Here is a 17901-nt window from a genome sequence, read left to right on the forward strand (position 1 = left end):
AAGATAAAAATCATATTTATAGATGATCTATATGGTATAAAGCTTAGTGGTAGAAGATATTTACAATTTTATACATGTGCATATATTTAAATACTCAATTATTTCCAATGATAATTTTAGTCACATTGTGTGCATGAACTATTTTTCTCACAACTTCTTTTATTTACAAACTCCCTGTTTAAGGAACTTAATGAGGTATTGATTTTTACTGATATAGTAGGAATTACAGCTTGAGTTCAAACTATATTCATATTTGGGAAGCATGCAGATATGGACATTTCTGGAGAACTGACTGGTAGGATAATCATATGGAAGCTCACTTTTATGGATAATAATTCATCCTAAGAAGAAGGAATTGACTTAGTAGAAAAGTTTAAGTGTGAATTTTTCTCTCTGTTACATCACATTACTTTGTAAGTTGGGCATTTTGAAGACTGCAGTGCAGTTCCTTTGGGGAGGACAAATGTTTAGAATGTGTCTTTGAAAACATGATATGAGCTACCAGGAAAGGCCTTCAGAGCACATGTCAACTTGGCAGCACTAATGAAACAAAGGTTTGCATAGAACACTGTGAGCAGACCTGGCTGGGCTGATGATGAATAATCCAGACAGTGGAAATCAATTTTAATTGTTTCTTTACATGATTGAACTCAGAAGAGTGCAACCAGGAAATAGCCCCCCCGGCCCCCCAACACCACCACTCGAGCACACTCTTTAGGATCAATCTTCTCAACCCTTCTCAGAATTTTGGGAAGATTCAAAGCTTTTCAGTTAATTTTAGATATTAAAAAGAAAAATCAAGTGTAAATCAAGATTCTAATTTTACCTACAATTTAATTCTTGTCTCTTTTTCTTAGCTCAAGCCTAACCTAAGGCTTAAGAACAATATAGAGCTGTATTTCTTTCAAAATTCTAACCTAACAATCTGTTTTTCTAATAGGTGGATTTAATCTATTCACATATATTGAAGATAATGATTAAAATTGATGGTTTATGATATGGATTTATTTTTGAAAATTATTTTGTGATTTCTACTTTATATACATATACTAGAGGCCCAGTGCACGAATTCATCACCAGTGGAGTCCCTCGGCCTGGCCTGTGGGATTAGGCCAAAACCAGCTTTCAGACATCTCCAGAGGGGTCCTGGATTGCAAGAGGGCCCAGGCCAGGCCGAGGGACCCCACAGGTGCATGACCGGAGATTGGTCAGCTGGGGAGGGACCACGGGAAGGCTCCAGGGCATGTGTGGCCCGTCTTGCTCAATCCTGATTGGCCAGACCCCAGTAGCAAAGCTAACTTACCAGTCGGTGCATCTGCCCCCTAGTGGTCAGTGCACATCATAGTGAGCGGTTGAGTGGCCTTAGTGTATCATTAGAATATTATGCTTTGATTGGTTGAATGGACGACCAGACGACCAGACGACCGGATGACCAGACACTTAGCATATTAGGCTTTTATTATATATATATATATAGAAATATATATATATATAAGAAATATATATATTCATGCTTATCTGCCTTCTGTTGGATTATTTCTTTGTATAGCTCTATTATTTTAGACAGTTCAATCTGTTCAATATTAAATTGGCATTTTATATGTATTAAACTAAATATATATTAACTATTTCAAACAGCTTCATGAGTTATATACGATTAGTATGATTATTTTACAGGTAAAGGAAGATGAGTCAGAGAGAGAGATTAAATAATTGGCTTAAAGTCAGTAAAAGAACCAGAATTCAACGGAGACATTTTTGCTCCAGAGACTATGCTCTTCCCAACCACTGGGCTAAATCAGTGCCATGGATTGTGGTGGCTGAAAATACAGTCCTTGTGCCTATGAGCAAGCAAGGGTTCAGTGATGACAGTGAGCAAAGAAGAGGCCAGGCAGGTTATAGGAAGAACTGCTGTTTTGTTGGAGTCCAGCCATACCCATTCATTTGTGAATTGCAGAACTGTGGATAGAAGGTTCCAACAGACTGTATGGCTTTCAAAACCTAAAACATGTCCTACCTGGCTCCTTGCAGAAAAAGTTTGTCAATCTTTGTTCTATTTCAAAATGTTTGTTGAATGATAAATAAAAAAACTCCTTTTGGTACTGTATCATATAATTGTATTATTATAAACAACATATTGTATATTAAATGTATATATGTAATATATATGTTTACATATATAAACCTATATATGTAAATATAATATTAATTACATGTACACTAGATGCATGTTTAAAGCATGTTATATAATATATAAATAATATATAATTGCATAACTATATATACTATATAATTATGTATAATTATATAACAATATATAACTATAGCTCTATATAACTCTATATAATACACATATCTATGTTATGTAAATACATATATATCTCTACAACTTTTATTCTCTTTTGTCAACTAAATTCTAAAAATAGGAACTGTGGCTTATAATTTCTTTATTACTTTTTTTCCAACCTAGCCTGTGCTAAAAAATTTAATTAAAAAAATTTAATAAATTCTCAAGCTAATGTAAAATTGTTTAAAGCTATATTAATTCTTTACCTACTAACTTATTATAGCCATTTGTTCCCAAGTGGCATACTTATATGAGAAATCTAGAAGGTAGGGATGATGCAGAGTAAAATAAGTGATACAAATATAAATCAGTAATTTATTACAGAAACAGTTTTTGCATGCAGGACAAGTACACAGTCCTTTGTGAGTTACGATTAAGCAGCCTCACAGAGTTAAACTTCTTAAAGGGCCTTATTAGCAATGCACAGTCATTCATAGGGCCCAGCCAGCTCCATCTCCTATCGAATCAGAACTGAGTGTGTTAGATTTGTATGCTTCTTTTCCACAGGGGTTTTGGTCCATTTTAAAAGCTATGGATGTTGATGGATTAGAAAGGAACATGGTCAATATTGCTTGAAAACATGTAATCCCAAACTGCATGCTTCATTGAGCTGCTTAAAGTAGTGTAACTTTTGTTTAAAAAGAAAATGTAGGTAGAAGTGAAAACAAGTTGGAGGAAGCTAAATCCACAAGTGAAGGTCAGTGACGTGTGTTAAGTTGGGAGGGGAAATGTCTTTGGCAATTTGTTCTGAGTGCAACAATCTATAGTAAAGCTATATTAGAGCTAGCCAGCTCTTCAATAACAATTTGTCAGTAGCTGTGAGGGAGTTTAAACACTTCCTGACAACACACATAATTAAAAATCTTCTCTATGTTACACAATGGACACTTTGTATTGGTGTCATTTATCCAATGACACTACAAACTACATAAATGACATAGTTCATAAATTCACAAATCTTTCTCAAGGGGACATCAACCACTAAACTTGTATTGTATCAGCTTAAGTCTGATCTAGCTTATGACCTAGCGTCCATCTGATTGATACTCCAAGGTGTCTATGAAAAAAAGATGGAGGTCTAAATCACAATTTGAGAGGGAGAGGTTACTGAGCCAATTGATTCCTTGAACTACAAATGGTCATCTGCAGGACCTCAAGTCTCCCACTATTTTTTCATACACAGTTATATATTTTTGGCTGATTTAAACCCAGTGGTCTGGTCCAGTGCCTACTCTGTGAGTACCATTCTCCTTTGTTTTTTGTTTTTTTAATGTAAAAACTACTGCCCAAATACGGTCTGTAGCGTTTGCTGGGGGAACACTCTTCCTGGTCTGAAACATGAACTCTCAGCTCTGGATCCTGTGTTTTGAGATCCCATTTTTAAAACAACACAATAGTTCTCTTAAGCATGTAAATTTAAAATTTTATAGAAAAATTGGAACTGGGGCGTGAGGGTGGGAATTAATAAGGGATTTAGACTAGTCTTGTTACTGGGAACAAAAAAAAAAATTTCCTGGTGGAGAAATTGTATTCTTTCCTCCTGAGAACTATGTGAAATTTATTTGTTTTTACCTTAAGACATAAGAAACAGCAAGCACTTTCCTTGGTAAGTTTAAGGGTATGTGGAGAAAGAAATGCTGGGTCTCAGTATACAAGGACAGAGAGGGAACTAAAACTTATTGAGCACTGAATTATGTGACACTGGGTTGCTATAAGGATGCAATATATAAAGAATGCAAATTGCCTTCATAAACCTCAAATAGAAAGTATTAAAGCATCTTTTATTGAGCCTTCAGCATGGTAAGCACCAAATAAATGTGTTAAATGGAAAGACAAGCATGTAAAAAATGAATTTAGACATCTGTACAAGATTGTGTAACAAATATAAACTTGACTCACTTTACCAAATATTTTGCTCAACTGACATTGAGCAATTAGCAAGTAGCTATTGAGAAACAGCAATAGGATTAGCTATATATATAAAAGGCTAAGCGACCATCTGACCATCCTACCGGCTGGTAGGTATGATGTGCACTGACCACCAGGGGGCAGACGCTCAACACCCAAACTGCTGAGTTGTGGTGACTTGGCAGCAGTGGTTCTTGAGTGACGCACCCAGGAACCAGTGAGGAGGGAGCCTGATTCTGGGGTGCATCACCCGAGAACTGCCTTCTCCCAATCCGGGACCCCTCAGGGGATGTCGGAGAGCTGGTTTCGGCCTGATCCCCACAGGCCAGATGGAGGGACCCCACCTGTCAGAGGGACCCCGCTCACTCTGTAGACACCCTCTGAGCCACGGTGCTGCCCCAGGTGCGGCTGGTTGAGGAGGGACCATGGGAGAGTGGCTCCAAGAAGTGTCTGGCCCATCTTGCCCAGTCCTGCCCCGCTGGCCACCTTCTAATTAATTCCCTTTCAATGTGTACAAATCCGTGCATTGGGGCGCTAGTCTCTCTATATATGAAAGGCTAAGTGATGGTCTAACGGTCTGACCAGTCGGTACATATGACACACACTGACCACCAGGGGGCAGATGCTCAACACAGGAGCTGCAGAGCTGCGGTGACTTGGCAGCGGCGGTTCTCGGGTGATGCACCTGAGAACCAGAGAGGTTAATTTCCTTTCAATGTGCACAAATCTGTGCACTGGGCCACTAGTAGTGTATATAAAATATACCTTTAGATCACTTGACATTTTAGTCTTTTGTCAGTAGAGCACCACATAATTGACAGATAGTTTTACTTTGTAGTAATAGTAAGAAAAGTGCTATGCTTTGCACACTACTTCTTAGGTTAAAGGTCAGATCTTTGCATCTAGTTTACAGCCTGTGTGTTGAAGACACACTACTGCCTGACAGGGACTACATGGATCTTCTCCATGGACTCCTGCTGACCATTGGTTATTCATGGTAACCACCGTGATTGACTACAATCATGTTTTTCCCTAAATGATCATTTTAGACTAGTTAAATTCAACTCAGTTCAATTAGACACAAAATATTGTTTTGTCTTTTGGAGAGTACCAGTTTTTGTTGTTGTTGTGAGAAATGCAAAGATGAAAATGCCATGGGCACAGCTCTTCAAGAGCTTGCAATCCTGTCATAGGTAAAAACATGCAAAAATGGTCGCCTTTAGAATAAAGCAAGTACTTTGAGGGATAAATAAGTGAGGATAGAGGAAAAAATGAGTGGGAAAGAAACCAAAATATTGAACTAGTGGGCTGTCATTTGTATCAAGAGCCTGAAGAATATAAAAAAGAAACAAGTATCAAGTCTAAAACAATCAACATAGATTTTCCCTTTCTTTTGTTTATCAGTTAGCTCAAAGGAAGATTGATAATATGTGTAGTATTATTATTGATAATAGAAAAAAAATTTACAAATAAAAATAAGAGAAAATAAGGTTGTAGTTGGCAGTTTTCCAAATGTACTATGTTTAATACCTTCAATAATTTCTGTGGGGAAATGGCATAGAATTATAGTCAGCCTTTTAGTCAAAGCAGCCATTTCAGGATTGGGGTAAAGTTTACTGAATTCACATGCCCCAGAGAGCTTTGTCAGGCACCAGGGTGGTTGCTCATTTCATCACACTGCAAGACTCAATTGTCTGTGTAAACCATAAAAGGTTTTCAGCATCTAATAAATGGAGCTGACGAGACGTAAGGCCTTTGCTGTCATCATTCTAATGCTATGAAACACACCATGTAGAACCTGATCATTTATTTTTTCTGTTTTAAAAATGCTATTGGGGAATCTTTGAGTGTATCATAACAGCGTTGGGAGGACCCGCTGTGAAATTCCCACTGTTGTGAAGGGGTGGTGAGGGATACACCAACACGCAGCACTTTAAAAGCGTGGAGTTCAATCCTTTACCTGAGGAACACACACCACCTCGCGATAGTGGGAGAAGGGGCCTTTCTGCCCCTCACCCAGGTGCTCCCCTTAGTGCCGACTTCCTCCTCCTCAGAAAAGCCCTGGAACGCCCTGGGGTCCTCACCGCAGTGTTCCCTCTCCAGATCCCTCTCCAGGAGAGCTGCTAGCTCAGGGGGTGGGTGGGGTGGGGCATGCACACAGGCCTCTGTCTGGTGTTTCCTTGGCCACACATTCTTTGGGACCATCCTCAGTTTTCTGGAATTCTAATAGAGCGCTGTCAGACACATGGAGCACATCTCTCTCCCCAGCCATGCTCATAGCTCCATTTCTCCAGAGAGTAAGGGGAGGATCATGCTTACTCTACAGACAGAGTCAATCGATTTCCATTCAGTGTGAGTCATGTTTGCTTTAATTGGTACCTAATCAATGCCCATTCTAAGACAGTCAGTATGCTCAGGTGATGAATTGCTTTTCATTTGGCCCTGACAGTTTGTGGATAGATTCTCAAAGGTGATAGTACCTTGTTCATCTGAAACTGGGAATTTTAGATCTATAGCCAGATGGCAACACACTGACATTAAATAATAGTCATTTGAAGAAGTTTAAAAGTAACATTTTAAATCCTCCATGCCAGCTTTCACACTGTTCTAAACAAAGAAGGTAATGCATGACACACAGAGTCAGAGAAAAAGACCATTCAATTGATAAGTGAATTTCTATCTCAGGTTGAATCATAGTGATTAGAATTGAATCACTGAGAGTAGATTGAAGGAGTAGATTGAGGGAATTGCAAGACACAGTTTACAGTCAAGACAAATTGTCTTTCACTTCAATTTTATTTAAGAATTACATTTTCCATTCGGTAGCAAAAATCACAAAAACAAAAACAAACCAATTTATCAGAAGAGTATGAAAGATATTTAGTCAAGTCCTGATGCCTTATAGAGATATGTATTTTTTCCTTTACTCCATTTTACACAACTGAATAGAAGTAAACAAACCATATTGCTAGTTAAATAGTGTAGGGAACATTTGTACTTTACATAGATTTGATTTACATTTAATGTTATTATCTGAACAGAGAATTTTGAATTTAAAAGAAATGTCAAAAATCATCGAACAATATTTACAAGTAAAGAAAAAGTGGTTAAAAGATTTAAAATAGCCTAACCTAATAGCATAGCATGTAAGAAAGACATGACTAATATCTTGTCTCTTGACTCCTACAAATGGAATTTCTAACATGTAATTCATAAAGTGATTTCTTACATGTTATAGATTGCCGCTATTATAATATTTTTTGATATATTTATTTGAGCTTTTGGATTACTTGAGAAACCTGGTATACTCTCTAAACAAGAAAACCAAATGCTATTTTTTTCAACATATGTTTATCACATTCCTACAATTAATTCAACATATATTTATCACATTACTACAAGATAAAGCCCTAACATTACACAACTTATGCACCCTAGGAAGCAAGATAAAAAAGGAGAAAGCAGAAAATTACACTGGGACATGATATTCAATACAATAAGTTATTATGTAGTGTTTTCAGTACAGAGCATGGATCAGTCTTGGACAGAGGTGGGTGGGTTGTATAATGAGGTTGATTTCAAGATGAGTCCAGAATGATTAGCAGTGGTTATCACTACAGTGAAGGGGGATAGAATAAGAATGTACCAGGGTTAGGGAACAGAGTATGGAACAGAGCCTTAGTAAGAAGATTGCATGATATTCTTGCTTCTAAGGATGTGTTAAGAGATTTACTTTTCTGAAGCTGAGTGAATGATATGAGAAGTGAGTAGAGAAGTAAGTCAGTGCCAGATAATACCTGTACTTTAAACTGAGGGAGATAGAGATCTATTGAAAGATCTTAAGAAGGAGATACAAAGTTCACTCTGATGGAAAGACAGGGACTAGCATCACTGGACAGGACGATCATCTTATGTGATTTTCTTGCTTTAAATCATGCAATGGCTTCCATTCTCCTTAGTACAGAGTCTGATCACCTCAAAACAGTTTACAGAGATCTGCCTTTGTTTCTTTAACCCTGATACCAAATTTCAGCCACATTGGAGCAGAATATTTCATGCTAAGAAGACTGGTCTCCAGGACATTAAAAATAGTGCTTTCTGCCTAGGATACCTCTCCTTTTCCTCTTTGTCCAATCAATACCTAGTCATACTTTAAGCGCAAATGTCACTTTCTCCAGGAAACCTTCCCGAACTCACCCATTCCCACTCTAAGCTGATTTTTATCTACTATGTGTCTTCAAGACCCACCCCTTCCCTATACTATCACTATCATATCATCATCATCATCATCATCATCATCATCTGATAACATCATTGCATAAAAAAGCTTATGTTCTTAAAAATGGGATGTGAATAACTTTTGTATGATATTATATGAAATAAGAATAATACAGCTGTTAATGGTGGAAACAGAGCTGTGATTCCAAATTTACTTATTTTTCTCCCCACTGGTAATAAACTTTCTCCATAAATGCTTCTTGGATAAATGGGTTAGAATGCTCTAAATCTGGGGCCATGAGACCAATATGAGGTGGTTACAGATATAATAAAGGGCCTGACCAAGGGAATGGCATGGAGTTGGATGGATGTGGATGGGCTCTAGAAGGATATGGATGGAGATAAAGGGGGAGAAATGACTGGGCCAGAAATTGGTTGTGAAGGATAGTGACATAACAGTGGTTGACCTTCAGGTTTCTGGCTTGTGCAATGGCTTGATGATGGTATCACTCCCTGAGATAGGGAGCTCAAAAGCAGAGTCCTTATAGAAGCTCAAGATGATGACTTCAGTTTTATTCATGTTGCATTTCTTGGCCTGAAGGTTCTACAAGTAAAAATATGCTAGAGACTGCGGAAGGGGGTCTGGAGCAACTCAGGGTAATTGGCTAGAGAGGCATGAGTCACTGGCATGGGAGGGGGCGGGAGGTATATAAAGTGATAAGAAAGACCTGCCCCACAACCTTGAGAAACACAAACATTTTGAAATTGGGAGAAGAATAATGAAGCTACTCAGGTGCAGTGAGGTAATAATAATAGCTAACATTTGTTGTAGTCTTGCCACAGACAATGCCAAATGCTATATCATTTAATCAATCTGACAACACAACGAAGTCTATTTTCCTATATCTCACTTTCTCTTTCATGTTTTACAGCCATCAAAGTAATGTATATTTGTATAAAATTTACAATGATATAAATACACAATTTAGAAGCTAACTGTGCTATATAATCCATTCCATGAAACAACCTTTGGCAAAGATTAGTGCATATTCCTCTATCTTTTCCTACTCTCTGCATATTTATTGCTAGATTGGGTTACTTTTGTGCAACTTAATTTTTCTAGATGATTGCAACTGATTTACTTTATATTTTAAAATAGCTGCCTGGTGTTCCATTATATGGATATAATCAGCAGTCCAAGTACTGCTGCAATGAGTAATCTCTACATAAAGATATTAGACATGGGTAAAAATAGGCTAGAGTAAAACATCAAGGGAAAATGGCGCAAAAGTGGGCTCAAAAGAGAGAAACCCAACAAACATCAGATCACGGAAACTTAAAGATAACTGGATAATAAGACAAAAAAGATGGGGATATTAACTTTAACTCTAATGGAGCAAGTCAGAGGGCATGGTAGAGGGTGAATGAAGGATGACTAAGAGAAGATAGTGATTCTACTTATTTATTTTTTAAAAGTTTACTTTATTTTTGGCTAATCCTCACCTGAGGATATTTTAAGAGAATGGAAAGGAAGGAGGGAGGGAGGGGGAAGAGACAGAGGAGAGAGAGAGAAACATTGATGTGAGAGAGACACATCAACTGGCTGCCCGACCAGGGCCAGGATCAAACCTGCAACCCAGGTACGTGCCCTTGACTGGGAAGCAAACCCGTCACCCTTTAGTGCATGGATCGATGCTTTGACCGCTGAGCCACTCTGGCCAGGGAGTAAACATTTTATTTTTAATTAAAAATTATTTATTTTTCAATTATAGTTGACATATAATGTTGTATTAATTTCAGGTATACAGCATAGTGATTACACATTTTTATATCTTACAAAGTGATCACCTCAATAAGGCTAGTACCCATTTGACAGAGTTGGTGATTTTAAACAGCTTTTCCAAAAAATTTAAAGGAGAGAAGAAGAAAGAGGGTGGTAGAAAGATTTATGAGGTTGAAGAACCCTATAAGTGATACCATTTTAAAAATCCAAAGCCATTTTGATAACATCAAAATATTTTTCTTTGATTTGTAATTGAATGAATATAGAAACATCAGAGAAGGTGGTGATTGTATAACTAAAGACACTATGTATCACATACCTTGACCTATATATATATAGGTCATCAAAGTATGCATGTGATCGAAGCAACATGATTTCTTCTTCTTTCTTAAAAGTCTATTATGAAACACTTAAGACATAGAGTCAGATAGAATATTATGAGGAAACCATTATATCTACCATACATACTAAAAAATAAGATTGTGTCAAATTTCCTAAAAACCCCATGCTATCCCTCTGATGTATCTCTCTGTTTTCACCTGAATACTTCCCAATACTATACATTTGGTGAGTGCTCCGTAAGAGGTAATGTTTCTTCTAAGAATATAACCCCATTTTGTCATTTTCATGGAGGATGGTAACTAATAGGGATTAGTATAATGTTGATCTATTATTTGACACTATAAGAAATGTTCAATTTTAAAACAATTTAAAATATATTCTCATACAAGTGTAGTAAAATAAACTTTAGAAGATAATTTAAGCTCCATCAGCTAAGTTAATTTTCATGTAACCCAGACAGTCTGGGCATTATAGTAAAAGATAAAGCTTATGAAATAAGCTAAAGCTTTTGCTTTGACTAATGCCCCTAATTTCATGCTATTTCTTATTCTCAGAATATCTTGTGCTAAGCATGATGTTTGGGGTTAATCCTCTTAGGTGGAAGCAGCAGTCTTCTTTGTGGCTTATGCTGTCCCTTTGGTGGGAAGGGTGTGCTGTTTATAAACGTGAGTCACGGCAGTCCCAGCCAAGGCGCTGGGCTAGAGGCATGAGATGAGAGGAGGAAAAGGCGGGGCATTATTCTAGCGACACATGACCCAGTGCTCCTTAACCTGGTATTCCTCTCATCCACTACTATAACTGTGGCCACATTAAAATGTCACAGAGTATAGCTAGACATGTTCTGTAAGCCAGGAATGTTAGATCTTTCATGGAGATGGTTTTCAGTGTTCAAAGTAAAATGTTTCAACTTTATATTAATAAAAAGATGTAATTATTTTAACCAGATTACTTCCCCACTTTTTAAAAAATAACTGAATTACATTTTGATTTATGAACCATTTTTGAAACAAAAATATAGTTTAGGAGGCTCAGAAAGGCCCCCTTTTTTTCTTTTGGAAAAAAGTATTTTAGTCTCATAACTACAAAACGTCAAATCAACACACACATGTAGCTGCTTTGAGACAGGCTTGTCTCAGGTGTTTGGAAGTCAATATAAGTAAAACTCTAAAGGAGACATATGTACTACTACTTGTAATACTATAAACAATAAAATTAAAAAAAATTTTTTTTTAAAAAATTTCAGCCCTTTTCTTCAAGAACCCCCAGGCTCTCCCTGCAGATGCAATCAGCATTGGACCTGCTCTGTTTCCAGGTCTTTTGACCCACAGCACTTTCAAAGACTGGGCTCCCCTCAAAGATACCTGTACATCAAACATCCACTGAGTTTCTCTGAACTTCAACTCTCGGACACCCTGTTCCCTTGGGTTCTTACCCAAGGAATGTTCTGGAGCCTTTGCTCTACCTCGGAGGTTCAAGGCCTTCATATAAGATAGAACAGATAAATCAAATGATAGGGCTCCCCAGGCTGCGACACCCTTGAGGGTTCTAGGGCAGTCCTTCCCGAATCCCCTGCTTATTCCCCGTCCCCACCACCCCACAGCCCAGCTCTCCCTGGCAGACATTTGATCAGCTGACCTGATGGGGTGATGCCATCACCCTGTGAGGCTGGTCTCACTCTCCAGCTCCTTCCCCTATTTCTTCCTGGCTTCCATCCTGGTATTGATAAAATAGGTTCTGTTTTTTTTTACTGTTCACAGTTCTTTCTTACTCTTTGTGAGCAATGACTTTTCAACTAGGCTTGCCAGATAAAATATAGGATGTTTCGTTAGATTTGCATTTAAAAAACTGTGGTATGTCTCAAGTATTTCATGAAACATACTTATGCTACAACATTTTTATTTGTTGTTGATCTGAAATTCAAATTTATTGGAGGTTCCCCCCAACCCCCCCTAATTAGGCAACCCTACATTCATCTGGCCAAGCCCCAAGTGACCACTGTGTTACTGTTTTTGGCCTTGGATGTGAAAGCTCTAGCAAGTTTGTAGCTCCCTCTGCTGGGAAGTCTGACCACATCGTGGACTTGAGCTCCACTCCGAGGCTGCGGGCAGGGAGTAATGGGTGCCACGGGGAAAACATGTACAACGATTATAGGGTGCGGTGAGTAAACCCATTTGCATAAAGCAGGGCGTATTTTGAAGATTTGGGCTGGGAATTGTTTTTACCTCAGTTTTTTTTATATTTTAGGAATTTTTACAACCTTATGAAGTCACTTATTCTTTAATTTTTTTTGCTTTGATTAATTTTGAAATCATAACACCAGTTTTTTATTTCTCCTGCTCCACAATGAACACATATCAAATTCTTTTGATATTCACTTGCAGCTTGGTTTCCAGAAAACTTGAAACTATTTTTGGAATCCTGTTTTGTGGCATCTAGGGGATTAGAGGATCAGAAGGCAGAAGTGGGATATTATTTTCAGTGATTAGTGTTCTAGCGATAGAGAATTTGAAAACTCTAATTGGAGAAAATTGCTACTAACAGGTTTTTCTTATCATGATGTTGTTGTCTTATTATATTTTGCCTCATTGTGACAGCTGTTCTAATATTTTCCCCAAGTAATTTGATAGATATATGCTGCAAAGTTGCTGAGGCATAAAAAGTATTTATAGTATGTTTCTTAGCCTTTGCAATCAAGTAGTGCAAAAATGGACAGCTTAGCAGAATATCCTGGTCTATATTTTATGGATGTTTTTCCAGCTTGCAGTCAACACCAAGCTCTCCATCATTTTTGTTGTTGTTAATCCTCACCCAAGGATATTTTTCTCATTGATTTTTAGAGAGAGAGAAAGGAGGGAGAGAGAGAGAGAGAGAGAGAGAGAGAGAGAGACAACATCGGATGTGAGAGAGACACATTAATTGGTTGCCTCCCTCACACAGCCAACTGGGGTGGGTATCAGACCTGCAACCCAGGTACTTGGTCTTGACCTGGAATCAAACATGCGATCCTTAGGTACTCGGGTCCAATGCTCTAACCATTGGAAAACACTGGCCAGGACTCTCCATTATTTTTTAAAATGTGAGGGAAACTGGCATAATCTGATGAGTGGCCAAGTGAAGGCCTATTGGCTTCTTTAAGGTTTATTCTCCCTTAAACTGTAATTTTGGTGGACTCAGAAACAATGTTTGTTGGATAAAGTAAGAAAGACGGAGCCAGAAAATCTACTCTCTGAGATGCTGCTGGGGTCTGGGTGCTAATCTGAAGGATCTTATGGAAGCAGTACATAGGTTTTGAGGCCTGGCTGCACGTTCAGGGAGTCAAGGTGCAGCCTCTCGCCCTCACCTTGGTGGGAGAACATTCAGAAGTCAGAGCGTTCATGGTCATCTTTTGGAGAAATTGCTATTGAGGTCTGGTGCCTGGTTACAAATACAGGCAAAGTTGTAGCTACAAGGAGAGCAACCAGAACCAGCAAAGCAGAATACCAGGTGGCCAGTAAGCATGTAAGGGCCTGGGACAGGCTTCGTAGCTTAGTCCTACGGACTGGGTCTGCCGTGGGTCAAATGTAAGGGAGTCCTGAGAGGCTGTGACTTAGGGAGTGTACAGGTGCAGCTTTGAGCACACCGTGTTCCAGGGAGTATGGCAGCCAAAGTGACAGGTCGGGGGAGGTCAGTGGGATAGCACAACCTGGGCATCAAGAAGATGTAGGGATCCAAAAAAATCTCAGTTTTACAGCATGATAGAGGAATAGCGTGGACAGAACATACCATATTAGTCAACGTCAAAGGCCGCACACTGGCAGCCCAGCAGATACTTTGATGGCCTTCACATTGTGCAAATAAAATAAAATGCCTGGATGCTGAGTATAATCTCCAGTTTGCCACAGTTATAACACTCCCTGTGGCCTTACACAAGTTGCTTCAAAAATCCTCACCTGAGGATGTGTTTTTATTGATTTTAGAGAAAGGGAGAGTGAGATAAAGAAACATCGGCGTGAGAGAGAATCATCGATAGGCTGCTTCCCATTGCACCCTGACTGGGGATTGAGCCCACAACCTAGGTAGGTATGTGCCCTGACAGGGAATTAAACCTGCAACCTTTTGGTGTAGGGGACATTGCTCTAACCAAGTGAGCCACCCGGCCACGGCAGGTTGCTTCACATTTTAAGACATCATGCTGCTGGGTCCCTGATGACATTGAATTTGGAAGCTCTGGTTGACATGTTCCTTTTACTTTGATTGATCTGGGAAGCTGAGAAGGGCCGGAATCTTCAGAAGCAGCCTACTTTGGATGGTTGAGAGGAGCTGGGTCAATTAGAGGCAGACAAAGTAAGGTAGCTGCTGACATTGCTAAAGAGGAAACTGTCATCAGACAGAGAAACTAACACGGCTTCACTTCAATTGATGAAGCCCAGACTGGGAGCCCTTAATTACAGAGAGCCAGCTGACACGCTTTGTAATAGTCAGGTGCGGGTGTATTACATCTCATTGCTACCACTGATGTACTGATGTTGGGGAATTGTTTACCTTCACAAATATAACTGAGAGTAGGATTCCAGCTTGCATTCTTATAACTCACTCTACCTTTCTGACACTCTTTCTTAAATGGACGAATATCGGAGAAGGCAAGCTGTCCAGGGGATGCCCAGAACTCAAAGGCCCATCTTATCTATGGGTCATGGGGCAGTATCTAAAATTGGTTAAGAAACCTGTTTTGGGTGGTTGAGAAAAACTGAACTGCTCCTAAATGGATGCTAAAATAATACCTTTTTAGTTACAGCGTCAACATGAAAAGCCACAGTATCACTGGTATCGGTTATTATCCCAAATATATTTTTAAACATTTATAGATCTGTTCCCTTCTTAAACTAAAAAAATGTGGCCTTGACAATAACACCCTAAAAATGAGGCATTTGCAAAATTATTCTAACAGTTCAGATCATTTATCTACAGGGTATTTTGCAGGGGTGAGCTAAAAATGAAGCAATGAGGAGAGTTGGCTAATACAGGATTATATCATAATTGGTTCTCAATAAATATTGGGTGAACGAACAATTGAATTAGTAAAGGGCTGAAACTCCATTTGCATGTTTAGACAACATTTTCTTCAAACTTCATGTGAGGATCAATCTATGAGTTGCTAGAATGATTTTCAAAGCACTCTTTGTAGCACCAAGAATGCCATCTTAATAATCCATCACCCCATAACCAGCTGGGCAGATTCAAGGCGTTTTTAGTAAGTCAGAGGGTAACCAGTTTGGGAAAGGCACATGTGTGTCTGTAACTGTAGCCTGAGAGAAAGCAAACCAATGAAAACGTAGGGGAAATACTTTCAAAAAGTGACTTAGCTGACCCGTGAAAGTTATCATAGAAAACCAATTCATAACACATTGAGTAAAATGGCAAAGACAACTGCTTCCAACAATCTACAATATTCCACTTGTATATTATGTGGACTATTTCAACTTAAAATATTGGCCTATAGATGGGACACATCAGGATTTTTTTTTTAACTTCACAAGTTATACTTTTCTACCACTTTTTACTAGTGGCCTTTTGGGTGCTTAATGTGTGTGCTGAGCACTGGGCCTATAAGGCAAGGCAAACATGCATTTGGTTTTCATGTTGTAGAAAATGTGCTTCTATTGTGAAGTTGATCCAATTATGCTCCATTGAAACAAACCCAGTCCCTGTTAGATGGTTATTAACAGATACAAGGCAATAATAGGATTGTCAATACTTCTGAGAACAAAATCACCCTTGAGAAAATGAAAGAGATTCCAGTTCGAGTGGTTGGTATGAAAAAAAGTTACGATGGAAATTATATGCCTCGCCACAAGAGCAATGAGGCAGAACTGAACTTGTTCTTATCTACTGACGAGACATCGTCAACAGGGTGACATTTAGTCACGGGCTTGTTCACTGCCATGGACAAGCCTGGCTACAACTGCGCTCACTTAAGAAATGACAACTCGGGGAAATTCAGGGAAAATAGTTTCCCACATATTTACTTATTAAAATATCTTCAACCTCATAGACTCTTTACTATGAGAAATCTGTGGGTGTATTTTAGAGGAGTTAGTGTTGCTTATACCAAACTGCCACCCAGGGAGTGAGTGCATGGCTTCTGATTGTGTTAGAAATAGGCAGGGCTCATATCCATCCACCCAGACCTTCATCACTCTTTTAGCCTACACACACACACACACACACATACACACTCAAACCTTTTATGGGGTGTTTTTTCCTTAGGGTGGCTATTGATTATTTTAATCTGGTTTCACTTGCACAGCTATATTGGAATTACTGAGACATGGAATTAGGCAGCATAGTAAATTATGTCATTTTAGGAAAGAATTTTAGCCTTTATTAAAAGTATAATGTAACTTTGAAAATTAAACAAAGTAATATAAAATAAATAAAAATTAATATAGATCTTTGACATGATTTAATGTTAAAAAGTTATATATAATATGTGTTCAGATTTTAAATAAAACTTGTTAGACTAATAAGATGTAATAGAATCACATTCAGGATTGCATTTATTTTTCGGAAAGAAAGAAGAACAATGCAATCACCTCCACTATATTTAATAGGGTCTCTGGGAAGTGTTTGTATCATCAGGGGAATAACTGAATCAATTTTCTATTACTGGTGTCTGTGAAGCTGTGATATCACAAGACTAAGATGAAATGAGAATTTGTCAACCACATCTGTAACCCCTAGCCAACACAATGTTTTTAAAGGCAATGCCTTAGTTTTAACTTTTAACTTATCTGTAGTACTACCTAGATATAGAAATTAAAAAGGAGGAAAAAAACAAAGTAAATCTCCTGCACACCCCCTACTGGGAATTGAGCCTGAAACTGAGGCATGTGCCCTGACTGGAATTGAACCAGCAACCTCTTGGTGCATTGGAAAACACTCAACCCACTGAGCCACACTAGTCAGGCTACAAAACATCATTAAAAGAGATCATAAAAGATATAAAATGGAAAAATATTCTCTGTTCATTGATTGGAAGAATCAACATAATTAAAATGGCCATATTACCCTAAGCAATATACAGATTTAAAGCAATTCACATAAAAAAAACTCAATGTCACTTTTAAAGAAATAGAATCAGATTTTAGGAAATCTGATTAAAGAAATTTCATTGGCTTGTATGGAACCACAAAAGACCCTGAATAGCCAAAGCAATTCTGAGAAAAAAGAGTGAAGCCAGAGGTATCACACTACCTGACTTTAAATTATACTACAGAGCTGTGATAATCAAAACAGCATGGTATTGGCAGAAAAACAGATACAC

This window comes from Myotis yumanensis, unplaced genomic scaffold (genome assembly GCF_028538775.1).
Source record: "Myotis yumanensis isolate MYYU_CA2020_CCGP unplaced genomic scaffold, mMyoYum1.0.hap1 SCAF_6, whole genome shotgun sequence".
NCBI lineage: Eukaryota > Metazoa > Chordata > Mammalia > Chiroptera > Vespertilionidae > Myotis > Myotis yumanensis.